At 38.7% G+C, this 17,351-nt stretch overlaps 1 protein-coding gene across 10 annotated transcripts in view; it reads left to right on the plus strand.

Moving 5' to 3' along the window:
• Dlg2 (discs large MAGUK scaffold protein 2) overlaps positions 1 to 17,351 on the plus strand; it is a 1,644,347-nt gene that overhangs the window by 737,903 nt on the left and 889,093 nt on the right. The gene's annotated exons all lie outside the window — the stretch shown is intronic.

The raw sequence follows: 17,351 nt of genomic DNA on the forward strand, positions 1-17,351 counted from the left end.
GGAGATATAGCCGTGCATAAAGATTATTACCTTCCATCCATTATCTGTCATAGAAACACAAATAACACAAAAGAATCACTGCCTTGTTCTACAATGGAGATTTGGGCAGTTAGAGACAGAAGGTGAATACTGGGTCTTTTATGGAGGAGTATGAGTTTCAGATTATTTTAGATGAGGAGAAAGTGTCGTGATATATTGTAGAAAAGTGTAGTTGCATATTCTTTTTTTCTATTCCTCTTTAACACATAATATATGCCCTATAAACACTAGCTGAAAGAGAGGTGGAATTCTGAAGTTGTTTCTGGAATGAAATGGATTTCATGAGCCTGACACTGTGCGTGGTAGCAGGTGGGCAGGGAGAAACATATCTAGGTTCAGGGAGTCACACAGCAGTGGAGTCCCATAGGTCATGCTAAAATATGTCAACTTTATTTTTTGAACCGCAAGGAACATTTAAGCTTGTTGAATCATTGTGCGACATTGTCAGAAGAGAAACTACTCTGGAGAAGGGAGTGGCAAAATCAAATTTGAACGAACCTACAGACTCTTTCAAAGTGGAAGCTTGGTTGGAGGGGGTCAGTTGTCAGAAGGACTGAAAAAATTTGAGTGTTCCCATTTAATTCCAGAATTTTATTGTTAAAAAACTAAAATTTAAAAACACACACACACACATTTAGATCCTGTCTAGAATAAAAGCTATTTTATATGTGAAGATGAAATTTTGGAAGAAAAGAATAAGAGACACATTGAAGGCTATCTATGTCACAAGTCCTGATTTACTGTTTTTTAAGATAATAAGTAACAATTAAGTCTTAAACTTAATAAAAGCTTCTGCTTTCTTGTAATACTTCAGAGTACATGATTTAAACATCACTGAATGTCTTACACAAATCATTTTTTCCCAGGTCATGGAAAGTGCCATGCTCACGCTCACACCCCAAGTGTGTGATCATGTGACTCATTGGAATCAATCAAATTGTGGTGATGCAATTAGAGAGCTATGAGCATATAGATTATTTTATTTAAAAAATTTGCCAATAAAACAATGAATTGGCGTAGGGAGGACATGGCTAGTGACAGACTCTGTTCCTTTCAGAGCTAACCTGTAAGCCAGAAGAATAAATGAAGCGTTTTCCAAGTCTACAACTCAACTTCCTTTTGTTATGCTTGAGGCACAGTATCTAAGAAGATTTCTCCCCAGTCGAGCAGATGGAAGTGTACCACATGGTTGTGCACTCCAGAAGTAACATGTGATAATAGTGACCTGGGCTGAAGCAGTAATCAGTCATGTATTTCAAGACTGCAATTATACTGAGGAGAATGGGTTATTTTTTTCAGATTTTTCTGGAAAGTATAAAAATATCAATACTGAATAAAAACAAAAAGGAGACTATCACCGAAACACAAATTAATAGGGAAATAACCTCAAGCATAACAATAATCACACAAATATAATTAAATATTCTAGTTCAAAGACAAAAATTACATTTAATAATTTTTTAAATATCTGATATGCTTTCTGATAGAAGAAATACATAAATTTTAAGTACATAGAATGTTTGAAAATAAAATAATGTAAAAAACTGATAGTAAAAAAATTTAAATGAATCTGAGATGTAAATACCAAGAGCAAGTTAAGTTTGAGGTATAATAGATAATTAATACTAATGAAAAGTATAATATGATCATAAATATTTATTTCTTGGAAATATATTCTGAATTCAAGTACACTTAAGAGATACTTAACATAAAAACAAAACAAGAGATACTAAATAAATGTATAGAGTCACTACTGCTGCATCTAACATGTGGACGTGAGAATATCAAGTATCCCTCAAGTGTGCCAAGAGATAAAAAGAAAAGAATGTTATGGGAGAGTGAAACAATACATGATTTCTGGTAGTGTCCTAGACTGTGAGGGGTTCCTATGTCTTCGCAGTCCGCTGGTCATCAGTCCACAAAGACAAAGAGGCAGAAGAAGCAACAGAGATCCTTGTGTGGCCTGTGGATATGATGGAGACATCCCTCCTGAAGACAAACTTCAGTGAATCAGATCAGCTTTATTCCAGACTATAGGGTGCCTGGAGACACAGCCTAATTTGCATTAAGTATGATGCTCCTATCATAAGGCTTCTAGCCTAAGTCTTAGTTATCGTCTGTGCAGCAGGGGAGCCTTCTAGCAGGAATCTGTGCCAAGGTCAAGCTGAAGAGAAGTCAGGCACCAGGCATAGAGACAGCGTTCAGATAAGGTCAGTCTTTCAGTTCCACAGAAATTCTCCAGACAGAGAACAGGAAGTTTTACTGGGAAGGGAGAGAGTCTGAACTTTTGGAAAAAGCTGCCAGGACATGATAGACTGCAACCTCTGACCAACCAGCAAGGCCTTCCATCAATAATAGAAACTCTCATGCTAAATGAAAACAGCAAAATTAATAATAATATCACATACAGTAGCTGTTCAGTTTCTGTGGAATACAAAAGCATGCAACCCTTTTAAAAGTTGACTGCCAAGGATTGAGAAATGTAATAGCACACCATGGTTGCAAACTTAAATTCGGTGTAATAGAGAACTCATTTCTTTAAACTTGGCTGTAGATTTTGTGTGATTCCTAGTGAAATCCCAACAGGGTTTTCTGAGGAGCTTGACAATCCGACTAACCGTGAAGGCTAATAGGAAAGGTTGTGAGATAGCCAGGGAAGTCTGGAAGATCATGTCCAGGGTGTGAAGGCTGTGGTCCCACATGACCCCAGTTATTTTACTAGGTAATTCCCAGAGAAGGTAACGAGGACTGAGAACTACACAAACCTATTATCTACTGAAACAGGACTTTGAGACAAAAGACCAGAGCATCCATTCTGGAACAAACTCACTAACATTTCTATACTTCAACAATTTACTATTAAAAACAAAATCTGGGCATGGTGGTGTTCCACTATGACCCCAGCACTTGGGAGTGCACAGTCATCATCAGCTAGAGAGTTCTAGGCCCATCTGGGTTCTATGAAACTCAATGTCACAAAAGGAAATAACAAAAAAATTAATAAAAAACAACTGCTAATAACATTTATCTCATAAAGTTATTATGAATATCTAATAAGTTCTTAGTTAAACATTTAAAAGTTGTACCTGACACATAACATACAAATTTGATAATTTAACAAAAACCTTATAGTCATATATAAAATAAGGCATATCAAAAACATTGAAGAAAAGAGGGCCAATTAATAAGTAGTACCAAAACAATCATCTATAATATGAAAATTAAATTGATCTCTATTTTCTCAAATATGTTGGCTAAATAGTGAAGTTGACAAAATTATAAACATTTCCAAAAAATAATTATATCTTTTAGGAGCTCAAATTATGTGTTGGAGAGATGTCTCATTGGTTAAGAGCACAGGTTGTTCTCCTGCATATCGCGAGATTGGCTCCTAGCCCCTCTTCAGATGACTCACAGTCACCTGTAACTCCAGCTCATGATGATTCAGTGCTCTGTCTGACCACGGACACCCACACCCACACGATGCACACAAACACATAAAGAGAAAAACTAAAACAAGTCTTTTTTTTAAAAAAAAAAAAAAAAGCAGAAAGACTGTAGGAGTAGGAGGACCATGAAATCTGAAAATGGAAAAATTACCCTTTTTCAAGGATGAGCCCTCTAATTGGTTATTCAATACCAAATGGTCATCTATGAAATCATATACATAAAAGTAACACTAAACAGACTGAACAGATTACATATATATGTGTGTGTGTGTGTGTGTGTGTGTGTGTGTAAGCGTGTGTGTGTAAGCGTGTGTGTGTGTGTGTGTGTGTGTGTAGCAATAATCAAAGTAAAAAAAGCTCGGGGAAATCTCAAATTTGAGGCCAGCCTAGGTTCCATAGTGAGACCCTATCTCAAAAAAATCAAAACAGAGAAACAAAACAAGAACTCTTCAAGGTGCATAATAATAAGGAAGGAAGGAAGGAAGGAAGGAAGGAAGGAAGGAAGGAAGGAAGGAAGGAAGGAAGGAAGGAAGGAAACTACCGCACTGAGGTAGAGTACAATGGTCACCAGACACACAACCTCACATGCACTGTTAAGACCTACTTCATTTTCTACTCACTTATATAAGGAAAACACAGGCTTCCTGACCCAGTCAAAAGTGTGTAAGGTTAATTATTTTCCATCACCCTGACTGTAGCCTTTTCTGGAGAAACAAATTGACATCATTTGTCAAAACTGAACACTGTGATTTAAAACTTCTCTCCCTAGTTACATTCCGTGGAGCTAAGTTTACTTCCTGAAGTAGCTTTATTCCTCAAGGGAGAAAGCAAAATAAAATCTGAAAACAAAGCACATATATGTTAAACAGAAAGTAAAAGTACGATATATAAAATATTTGTGTAACAGAACAATATGCTATGTTAAAATGGGTGAACATGGATGAATCAGAAATGTCAGTAGAGAAAACAAGCCAAAACTGTGCATTGTATGAAGAGCTGCAGAGAGAAAATATCAGAGCAGAAAACATTCAAAAAAATTGCTTGTTGTCCCAGTTTTTCTATCAGTATTAACTTTATGGCTATGCCCCAACACTTTCCTTTACAATACCTATATCCATTTGATTATATCAAGCATTATATAGTCAAAACTCTTGAGCCTCATGTGCCTTGGGATGGTAAGGTAAAATTCTTTCTGCTGTATCCCTTCAGACATAGCTGGCCTTGTGAGGGCTTCTCCATTCATTGCTTCGTAGGTGCCAGTGAACTTCAGGCATGAGACACAGCTCCTCCAAACAGAGCGGTTGCTCATAGTGATCTCTCTCCTGCGTCTGTGATAGCAGATGCCTTTAACAGCGACAGAGAGAGGGAGCAGTGGTGGGTGGAATTAGAAGCAAATGCTTATTCATAGGCTGCTGTGTGAAGCAGATCGACCATGCTCCTTTCAGATACGCTTAAGTATAACCTATCTGAGCTGAAATTGAAATATCTGGGACTAGTGACTGTTATCTGTGAGAGCTGCCATCGCAAGAATTTTGATGTTGAAGCAAAGCAGAAACCCAGAAGATCATCTAGGTATAACAGACCTTGAAAGGAAGCTTTAAGTTCTCACTCTTTTATTGTGTTGAACGCAAGCAAATCCATGCAATTGACATCCGGTATGCTTGGCAACATCTAGTATGAGGTAGGAATGAAACTGAATGAGGAGCACCCATGGTTCTCAGCTACGCTCCTGAGACTGCACAGGCCAACCTGTCCTGTGTCACAAGAATACACTGTAGAGTCCTTCATATCGCTTTACGCCGTTCAAAACTGTGTCTTTACAAAGAGCTAGTCTTATCATTTATGAAACCACTTCCCCATTTAGCGGAAAGATTGTAAAATACTACACCTTATTTTGCTGTTGGATTCATTGATGGATATACAGACAGCTTTGTATGTGTGTATATACAGTTATGCAACTGGTCCATCATTAATTGCCATCTTGTAAATTATAGTGTCATTCTTGATTCTATTTATCATAGTAAAAAATAATAAAATCTATGAATCTTTCAAAATATCTTTATCACCTGAAAGATTAGTATAATTGTGCTCCCTACTACCCAAGTCTCTGATCAACTTAAGGAATCTTCCTAAAATACAATGCTTGTTGCATTTCATTTCTACTGAAGAACCTGTGTTGGATTCTGAATACTTATTCAATCAAAGTCAGCCTGTCAGGCTGCAGTTTAAAGTTTATCACAGCGAGCATGCTTTTTCTTTTTCCTCACCAGGCAGACCTCACGATGAAATGTTGTTGCTACTTGAAATGATGCCTAAATCATTTTTCAAACTAAAAAAAAAAATGTAATTTCTTGTAATTTTATCCAGATTAAACTTGAATTAGGGTAATATTATTCTTTTCATATTCTTGAGATTCTGTATCTTTATATAATAATGTATAGTATACCATAGTTTAAAAATAAAATTATCTTTGATAAAAGCAGCACGAACTTATGATCATAGATGCAAAGTTGATCTACAGCTTTTATCTTTCTCCTCATCGCATTTTAGGGAAAAAGTATTGGCTTATTGCTAGAGGGAAAAAATCATGATAAGAATGACTCATGGAGGAAATAAATATAGAACATGGTGATGAGATTTTCTCTTCCTAAGAAAGGCCTAGTGCAAACAGGAGAAGGCGGTGGAGGAAACCTGCCCTGTCAAACGTCCAAAGATGGAACGCCCTTTGCATGCAAGCCACAGTTTCCATCATGGGTCAAGAAAGAAACAGCTTTTAATTAAAGCTCCCTCTCTGCAGCTTCTTGTAACTTCTTTTTGCAAAAGAGGTACTTCTGTTCTCTAAATATTTATAGGATGAAATAAAACGATGAATTCCATCACAAGAAAAGGATCAGTGGAGAACGGGTGGTCTGCCTGTGATTTTAAAACCCACAACTCCCCCGACTGGATTTTAGCACTGTAATAAATGCCTGTTTTTTTCTCACGAGACTTTTAGCTGAATACTGAAAATTCTTTCCATTGAGCCTATGTGATAGCCAAAGCAATTTTCTGTACTTTGTAATGTGTTTTGTAGGTAACAGGTAGCAGCCAGATCGAAAAGAAACCTCTGACCTCGTAGCAGGTGGCTCCTGGAGGGAAGTGCATTAGAGATCTGTGAATGACTTCACTTGCATAGAATAAGAATGAAATTGAGAACTAAGAACAACATCCACTCCAGAGAAACTATATGTCCGAATAGCTTACTGCATCTTTGCATGTGTTCCCACAGTGATTCGGTATCACATGTTATGACAGGGTCAGCTGAGCACAGTGGCAGCTTGCTGGCTAGAAGGTGTGTCAGATTCTTCTAGAATGGTATGTCGAATGGCTGCTCACGGAAGTCCGGTTCACACTTCAGTTCCGCAGTACTTTAATTCAGTCCTCTTCAAATGTTTTCATCACAGAACCAAAGACAGAACAGGATGCACATACGTGTCCAGGACCTGCATGTGAGGGTCCTGTGGTGTGAGACCAGGGCTGTAGAAACAAATCGCAAAGACTGCAATTAGTTTAGTGATTGCTCCCCCACACAGACACACAGACACACAGACACACACACACACACACACAAACACCACTCAGTCTTTATGTTCTATGCTTTAGGAGAGATACTCTTGCATTTAACTCTCCATTTGTCTCTATATTTTAAGCGCATCTATGCTGCAGGAAGTGCCCTGTGACTTGGTAAAGCCCCCAGCATAGTACCACCAACCCCAGTGTGCTACCGATAAAATTAATCATTTACTGGGTTCTTTGAGTATCTTGGGTGCTCACACTAGTTCTCCATCTGTTTCTATGGCCCAACTCCTCCCACTGACTGCTAGAAGTCTGTCAAATCATCTTCACTTCCCTGTTCTAGAGGACCCCAGACTTCACATGCCAAAATTTTCTCATCTTTCCCCTCCTTGTCTTGCATTCTCATGGCGAGTGACACCTTCCAGGCACTCAGCGACTCCAGCCAGAAGCTTGGGAGTTGTTCCAGCCATCTCATTCTCCACCGGCCCCCACATTCCATCAGCCACCGAGCCTCTCACATATGCCTCCATCTGTTTTTCTCTCTCCTGACTGACATTGCTTTAATTTAGTGCTTTCTCCTCTCTTGCCTGAATTACATTTATAGGAACGATTTAATCAGTCTCTCTGCTCCTACTCCTCTACACTACACGGTTATTTATGACGGTCCTTTACCCTTTATATACTCAACTCCCCAGCATATTCAAACTCATTCCTGTACCATTAGCATCATGACAATTAGCTCAGAGATTCACCTTGCCAATCCCCCCACAAGCTAAGAGCACCCACAACGTCACTCATTTTGATGCTTTTAGACCTTGCACCTATATTTTATCCTTGAATGCCTTTCTTCTCTTCATTTTCTCAGTGGTTAATTAATATAAACATTGATTTTAGTTTAAGAAGTGTTGGATGAGAGCATTTTCCTCTTTTAGCAAAAGTTTCTGTAGTTTTTAAATGATTTCTTATATAAACTTTCAATAGTGCATATTACTGGTTTTGAATGAATGTTGAACAGTTGAGTGAAGTCTAATTAAAAGAAAAATTCAGACTGCTAATATAGTTCATTGGGTAAAAGTATTTCCCACCAAGGCTGGTGCCCTGAGTGCAACCCTGAGGTTTCCCAGGATGGAAGGAGAGAACCAATACCCAGAAGTTGTCCTCTGATCTCCCCTTGGGTACCATGGCACACACATGTTCCCCCACACCATACACAAATTCATTGATCAACTAGTTAATTAATGTAATGAAAAATTAAGTGATATTTCTCCTGTAACATAGGATATGAATAGATTTGTATATATTTTTAGGATTTCTTTTTAAGTATATAATCAAACTATAAGAATGTATCTCTAAACATACTTTAAATCTGCATAAAGTCTATAACAGAGGGTTAGTAATATAGCAGTGGGTTTGTGTAGTATGTTTGGGGCTTTGAATTCTATACCAAATCCGATAAAATGTCTAGGATGTATTTCCCTTTCCAAAAGTGTAATACCAAGAAGAACATTTTACATAATGTTTCCTGAGCCATCTTTCCATTTTGTTGAATTAGATGTGCCTGAGTTTATAGACACCCTACTGCTGCCTGCAGTGTAGCACTGATTCTAAATTGCAATTATTCCTTCCATCTCCATTCTGCGTTTAATATTGAATGCTGACGTACACTTTTTTGTGTCTCAACATTGTGTCTATTACATTATGGATATTTAAACAAAAATTTTCCCTGGATAAGCGAATTTATCAGAGAGATATTTGTTAATTGTCTTTATAGAAATTCCTACAAGCATAACATTTACCATAAGCAGAAAAGAAAGCTTTTTGGACACTTTTATGGTACTCCATGTTACAATCAACTGTACAGAACATATAGACACATTCAGTAATAATGAAAACTCAAAAAGATGGATAACGTATATATCAGTGATAATGAAAAAATAACATTTTGACAGTATAAACATATGCATATATACATAAGAATAAGCAATGTCGAGTATTTGTAACATTTGTAGACATGAATAAATCAATAAAATTATTTAATTCATGCATTCAGCCTTCTCAGCTGTTACTTCTACACATCACCTGGCCCACATGGTCTCCTCAGACTCTTGTCTGTTCCCTTGCTCTTCACACCACAAGAATAGTATTTTGGTGTTCACAGACCGCACTAGCTGCAATTAATTGAACTTTCTGCTTTGTGTTCACCCAGATGCTTCATTTCAGTAATGTGCCTGATTTCTTGTTTTTGAAAATGTTCCTCCATGAAGTATAATTATCACCTCTTCCAGAGAGCATTTCTTGATTCATAGGAAAATAGCCATCTCCATGGGACAAAAAGAAAGAAAGAAAGAAAGAAAGAAAGAAAGAAAGAAAGAAAGAAAGAAAGAAAGAAAGAAGAAAGGAAGGAAAAAAGGAAGGAAGGAGGGAAGGAAGGAAGGAGGGAAGGAAGGACAGAAAGAAAGAAAGAAAGAAAGAAAGAAAGAGAGAGAGAGAGAGAGAGAGAAAGAGAGAGAGAGAGAGAAAGAAAGAAAGAAAGAAAGAAAGAAAGAAAGAAAGAAAGAAAGAAAGAAAGAAAGAAAAAAGGAGTAAACCACATCTGGCTCTACTGAGCTGGCAAACATAATTTTGAATTCTTCTAATACAGAGGAAAAGTGCACAGGAGGGAGATACGTGAGTAGCATTTATGATAAGCACTTGGAGGGGCAGAAGGACATAATGTTCACAATAAAAAGTGAATTGTGCAGGGCAGTCATAACACACACCTTTAGTCCCAACACACAGGAGGCAGAGGCAGGCAGATCTCTGTGAGTTCGAAGCCAGCCTGGTCCACAGAGTGAGGTCCAGGATAGGCTCCAAACCCTGTCTCAAAAAATAGTGAATTAAGGCATTCAGGAATGATATACAGTGATATGAATACTATCAATCAAACAATTTTAAAATTCAATGCAAAAAGAAGGTTCTAAGATTAAATAGAATGATTAGAGTAGGCTTCACCAAGAAAGCAGCATCAGAAACAAGAAAAAACTAGAGAGAAGGTCCGCTCTGTTAGAAGTCTTCACGAAGGCAACCATTGTCACTATTGTCTTCTTCTAACTCTGAAATTAGAATTGATCTATACTAGGTCCTGGAAAGAAGTATTTTTAATTTTTTATCAGAGGAATATAGGTTCATTTTAAAAAACGTGGTGCTTGGTAAGTACTAATCATCGTCTCATAGCGAAAAGTCTACAAACCATGGAAGAGATATATGAGCAGTGATAGTCATTATTTTTTCTAAGGTATTTCAGGAGAATTGTACAAAGAACACTGTAGAGGATTTACTTTGCTTTCTGAATCTGGGAATTGGGTAGCTTTCTGGAAAGGACCACAATTGAATTGAGTTGGATGAGGTAGCCCAGGTTAGTAGGTAACTAGGGAAGATGGGTCGGTAGAAATATGGAAAGTGTGCGAGGGATTGTTGGGGGAGAGGGGAGAAGCAGGAGCTATAATACAGTGTTTATAACTGGAGGGATACAGAAGGTGGAGAAGGGTAAGATCAGCAAAGTTTGCAAGGGTTGCTGATGAGGTTGGAGAGGAGCTTACGTTGTATCTGTGTGTATGAGACATGGGGCACCAAATAGGTTTAGGAAGCCACTACTGAAATCTCTTTAGTTCAAATGATGAACTTCAGTGGCAGGGATAGACAGCAATGGAATGAGATCCAGTTTAAAGGAAGGGTAGCAATCCTGAGAGGGTAGCTCTCCCCCAGGAAAGACCTGACTGAGGATGGTCCTAGATGCCACAGCTTTATTGAAAAGATCAGTATGAAAATATAGCAGGCATACTGATGAAGGGGTGGTAGATAAAATAGTGACCATGGGATGGAAAAGCAAGTCATGGGAGAAGTCAAATGATGTGTAGGCTTGTCATTTGAGCAGATATAGAATAGAAGCAGCAGCCACACATGAGGACACATATAAGGGCATGTTTCTAGGAAGGGAGGCTGAAGTTTGTCATTTCTGAGGTGTCAATAAAGCAATCAGGCGATGAGCAGCAGGCTGGCTGAAGGGGCTCTGCATCCATGGACCTTTCCGTGTGGTTCCGGGTACACCCCAATGTGTCTTATTTAGATTATCATGTTCCTGCGATCACTATAAACGGCAATCAGATTTCCAGCAGAGAGATTAAGGGATTTAGAGTCACTCTTCAATTTGTATGAAAATGAAAGTAGAATTGCTTTTAAACTTCTAAAATGTGCCTTTTAGAATGTATATAGCTAAAAGAGGAAGAAATGAAACAGGTAAGTATTCCACAGTTTAGGATTACTTAATTTTCTTTTACATGTTTTGCTTTCCTTTTATGCATTTGGTTTTTATACATGTGTGTATGCGTGTTCACCTATGTATGCTCACACATGTATGTGCAGACTCACAAGCACTTGCGTGTGTGTGTGTGCGTGGAAAGGTCAGAGGATGATGGCTAGTGATTTCCTCAATCATCTTCTGCCTTAGATATATGAAGACGTCTCTCAAGCAGACCCGAAACTGCTCACCTGCTGCCACTAATCTAGCTAGTGCCCTGGCTCTGGCGATCCCTTGTCTCCACTTTCTTGGCATTATAGGCTGGCCTCAGTGCCCACCTAGCAGGCACAGGTGCTCTTGGACTCTAAATTCTGATCAGGTCCTCATGTCTGCTGTTTGTATGGCAAAAAGTTTAACTGTTAAGACAGCTTCCTAGCCCAGGTTAGCAGACTTTTGTAAAAAGAGAAAAGAAGGTTCTCTTTGACTAGTTGTAGGCAGAATTAGTTTAGGGAAGAAGTGTGTACATTCCCCAGTGGTGCAGCATTCCCCAGATATCCTTAGGTTACATAGCAGTCCAGGGGGAGATACTTTTCTTGTCTCCTTGATGATCTAAAACAGTTTAGGGGATGATACATGCCTTTTCCTAAATCCCAGCCTCTATCACTCTATCGGATAGATTCTCTGCATCACACATTCACCATATGCAGGGAGCCATGGAAAAAGTGAGCCACGGACAGAAGCTGAATGGAGTAGGAAAAAAATCAGCTGAAGTTTGTTCCCTCCCTACTGAGTCACTGTGTGGCCTTGAATAAGATAAGCACCTCCCTGGTTCTCAATTTCTTTCCTATGAAGTGAAAGAGTCAGTTGAATAGTTAATTGAGAGCCTTTCAGGCTATGCTATTGACGAGTCTCTCAGTGCAATTGCACCGAGAAATGTTCAGAGTGCTCCACTGTCCGTAAGTCTCTTTGTGAATGATTCAGAGTTTGCCAGCCTGGAACATGGAGATGAATCATTATCATAGGCTAACATTTTCACAAAGAAGTGATCTTAAAAGAATAATGCCCAGACTTGTGGGCCTCTTTGTCTCCCTGCAGCATCTGGCTTTCCTCTGATGACACAAATTTGGTTTTGTGTTAACAATCATCTGTTTATTCCAAGGAAATGTTTCTGGTTCCATTAGCATTTTTCAAAAATCAGAAAGATTTTGAAGAACAGTATCTTGTGGTTTGAACCTGGGGAGCTTTTCTCTTCAGTGCCATTTGAGGTACACCATGCTCAGATGTATGAGTTTTTCATTTCATCCGTCATTGGGATCTCATATTTTTCAATAAAAAAGATCGATGCAAATATTAAAAAATCTGGTCATTTGTTTACCACTGTGAATTATAGTTAATGCTTTCCTGATGGGTAAATCACGTTCCAATTCAACTTTATATATGTACTACAAATTTAAAACATCCCTTGATGTTGAATAGGTCACTAAAATTGTTAACAGTTACAATTGTAATAGTTAAAATTGTAACTAGTTACAATTAAAGAAATTGCATGACTCCTAGAATGATCTTACACACCTGTGTTACTTAGTGATACATACTGGTTTCCTGTGACTATGATTAAACATCCTGGTAGAGACAACATAAAGAAGAAAGGCTTTATTTTGCCTTATAGTTCAAGTGTTGTGGTCCACTCTAGTGGTGAAGACATGCCATCAGTCAGGGATGGCATGGTGGCAGGGAAGCGTCTTGCTGATCACACTGCATCCACAGACTTGATCCATAAAATACAGCTCTGAGAAATGGCCTGGGCAGAGAGTGATTATCTTCTTACACTTTTTGCGTGTCGAAGTGTGATATACAGCATTCTGGGGACACTCAGTAAATTACCGCCTCACTCTATTCTGAAGCCTAAGGAGCTTTGGGGAGGGAATTTAGTTCAGATCTACTGATCATGGCCAGACGTAGTGGATCCCACCTGAGGTTGACGAGGTCAATGAATCATGGCTGAGGTAGCTGCTCTCTGTTCCCCATAGTTCCTTCTTTTCTAGGAGAGTAGCCTACCCTTGTTTGCACGGTTCTGATGAAGAGGGAAGGGCTTTTGAGATACAGCCGCAAAATGCTAACACATTGCTTCTGCCTCATTTCATCGGGTAAACAACTTGGAAAGAAAAACAATAATCCTTATATATAATAGGCTTTATCTCTCAACAGAACGAGCGTGACTTTTGCAATGCATCACAAAGAGAGCCAAACATCTCCTTACTTTGCAAGTGCTACTCTTCACAGTGTGGTCCTCTGTGGCCGGTAAGAACCTAAACCTGGGTTATTTGGAGTGTTCATAAATGTGTGTGTGGCCTCATCTCACTATTAACAGAAGTGCTAACGGCTCTCTAATTTTAGCGTGTATCTTTTAAATGTCAAAAGACAGATTTTTCCTCCAACCCCCTTGCTTAGTCTTCAAGCTTTGAGTCACAAGAATAACTTTACTCTATGAAGACTTTGCCAGGAAAGAATAGAATCAAATGCGGAGGAAATTTTTGACAACTTACTTTTGACACTTCCCCAGTCCAGTAGGTATCTAGCCAAGTAGGCAGGGAGTTATATTTTCTAAATTGAGATGATCAAGAAAAGTGGAAAGGAGGAAAGTTGCCCTTAGAGGCAAGAGTAGTTGAAATCCAGGCACCGCCTGTTGTAGGACTCAGGAAAGAGATGGACCTTAGGAAATGAGCAGGAATGGGTAGCTGATCTTGCATGAAAAAGAAGGCAGAATCAGTATCAACAGTACTGACTGTGTGTGTGTGGTGCCTACTATGTGTGAATCTCTGATGAAGATGTTGCTAACTCATCATCCAAGAACCTTACTCTCTAGACCGGATATGTAGATGAAAGAAGAAATGTCTACAATTAAATGAGAGTATAATTAAGTTCAATGTGTGCCAAGGACTATAGGTGAACATGGGCCATGTACCAGACCTCTGGAAGGGAGACAGGAGGTGAGCGTAATGTCGAAAAAGAGGAAATGTCATAAAGAAGTAGCAAAATAATCAATGCAATAAGATAGAGCAAAGATGGCTAAGTTGAGAGAGGGATTATTGGCATGTAGATATATTTGGAGTCTGGGAAGATAGGGGCTACTTATGAAGAATCCATGTGTCATAACACAAAATTTATCTGTGTTCAGCTTGTAGTTTATGGAGTCCTTTATGAATTTTTAGTCATTATTTGTAGCCTCGTTCTACAGTTTAGCCCACTATTCATTCATGTGCCCAACACCCCACCTTGCCCTCGGTGTGTTAGGAAAGTTAGCACAGCTGTTTACACTACTGCCAGCTGACAGCAAACCAAAATAGCAGAGCTTAACTACAGTACAAGTTTATTTCTCCCACATAGCAAAGCCCAGCTGCTTGTCTCGGTCTATGTACTTCGCAGGGTGAGTTACTGAGTTCTCCAATCTTGCTCTTCCAGCACAGATGGCCTAAGTCGTATGTGAACAACACAGGACACAAAAGAACTAAGGCAATGCGCATCTTATCTGAAGGAGAATGGTCTAGAAACTGGCACAGAATATTTTCGTTCATATTGTTTGGTTAAGCTTATCATAGAATAACATAGGAAGCCTTCAGAAGTGTAACTTATTTTGGGTAACAGTAGTGGATAATAAGGCTTATTCTAGAGCACAAAAGACAAGAAGGAACAAATAAGAGAGACATAAGGTAAATGGCTAACTTTTTAATATTACGCTACACTTAGAAGTTCTTTGCCATTCTCATTAAACCGGAGGGGACTTTAACCATGGTGAACCTGTTTTCCACTATATGGATCTACTGAACAGTGTTCTATTAGCAATGCTTTCGATTGTATTTTAATACTTCCTAACATTGTCTGAGGTGAAGTTTCTTTTTACTTTTTTGAGTTTGTATCTTTTGTAGCTCAGCTTGGCCTGAAACTCAACTCAACGTGTAGTCAAGAATGACTTTAGAGTCCTAATTACCTTTGCTCCATCTCCCAAGCTCTGGGCCTCCAAGTCTAAACCATTTCACTTAACTTAATTATAGAAGCAATTTATATATTTACAGAATATATATTTATATAGAAGAAATTTATATAGAAGCAATTTCTTGTGGTATCTTTATTTACATAAAATGTGGGATCCTATTAATATAGCAAAAAAGAAAAGCAGGTGTTATGGCCTAATCGAGGCTAGTGGTGCATTTTATAAAATATGAGTATTAAGAAGATGTGTGTCATTGAAGCCAGCACTTCAATAACTTTCAATGTACAGTAGCATTTAATTCTAAATTTGAGATTCAGGTATGCGAGAAAATAAGTAGGATTGAACTGCATCTACTCACACACTCTAACAATGACATCAATCTCATAAAGACACATAGACCGTTCCGCCACTGGCTTATTTATATCTGTTAATTGACTCAATTAACATTTATTGTGCTTTCTTTAAGCATTTGCATGAACGCTGATTGCTGGGGAATTATAAAAATGACTAAATAATAGCTTCTACTTCCAAAGAGCTCATACTTGGTAGAGAAACATTACATTTGATTGTTTGGAAAGAGCTGCACAACATTAAGAAAGTACAGAGAAAATGGGTTATTCCATCTCGTAATCAGAAAGGCAATTAGAGGAGTTAATACTAAGACTCTGCCTTAGAGTATGAATTAGGATCCTCCAAGGAGCGGTTAAATACATCAGCAGTCTCTTTAATGCCACTCAGCATTTTATCTATGTCCCAATCCTAGTTAATCAGGGTACCTTCTCTTCAGCCAGACCTCATCTGATGCCTCACTCAACCTCGGATGGATACTCCAGTAGTACACCTCGTAGTATGTTTGCTTTCTGCCTGGGGTCATGGAGATGTCATACATACAGAAGCAATCTCTTCCTGTCCTTTAGGCTTTGCCATCGTAATGGTCCACCAACGTACTAGTCCATACACAACCCCATGCCCTTCTTCTGCTCTTCCTGCTTGTCCTTTCAACAACACAATGTGTCTCAGGTGAAGGCAACTACTTGCACCCTGCAGTCCTTTTTCCTTCTCCCATCTCCCTAGGTGGTAGCAGTTTGTCAGCCATACAGTAAGTATGCCCCTAGAATCGTGTCGCCACTAGGCTCCCCTCCCCAGCAAGGATTTTCTGTGTTTCTCAGCACTAAGTGGTTATGCGCTTGAGGCTCTGAGAAACATCTGAGTTTCCAGCAGCTGTGTTTTGCATTGTCCTCATTTTGTATAATTAAGAAAAACAGGAAGCCAATCACTTAAGTAAAGCTGACCCTCTTCATTCTACAGACTCAAGCAAGGACTGCATTGGGATTTTTATAGCACACAGTTGACAAAATTTACCCTACGATCCACTTGAAAGTAGAACAAGGTTAGAGGAACTGTGACAGCAGAGTAGCCTTTCTCCTGAGTACAAACAGCTGTGTTTTTCTGAAACCAGGCAGTCCAGTTTCGAGACGCTTCTCTTATATAAGCAGCTATCGATTTGGTTTGTCATGTTATGGTACAGGATTTCCTCTCACGTTCTATGCACCACCTCAAATACTGGAAGTTGGTAGATGTTTTACCTTATATTTTTAATCTGCTATACAGCCAGCTTTTTACCAACAGGTCGTTCCCTTTTGTGTATTAGACAAACAGAGCTGTATTGCAGGATATCAGGTGTGTGTGGGGGGGGGGGATGTACATGCTTGCATGTGAGAGAAAGGAGGAGACTATGGATTACTATTCAAAGGGAATTAAAACATATTTTAAATTAGTTTATAGACATACAGACAGGAAGTAGTAGTTTCTGAGTAAGCCCCAAGCTTTTCTTTTATTTTACTAAAGAGTATAGCTAGTAGTTTCTATAAAAGGATGTCATTTCTGTTTCCACTTGAGTTTCATGAAACTTAACACATAAATAGTGCCTATGTTAGTCATCAGCAGGGTCCAGTTGAATAAAATATTAATGTTTAGTTACTGTGGTTAGTAAAGGAGCTATGGCAATATTGAAAAGGTAGTCCTTGCCCTGAGCCATTTG

Source organism: Chionomys nivalis, chromosome 23, assembly GCF_950005125.1.
Source record: "Chionomys nivalis chromosome 23, mChiNiv1.1, whole genome shotgun sequence".
NCBI lineage: Eukaryota > Metazoa > Chordata > Mammalia > Rodentia > Cricetidae > Chionomys > Chionomys nivalis.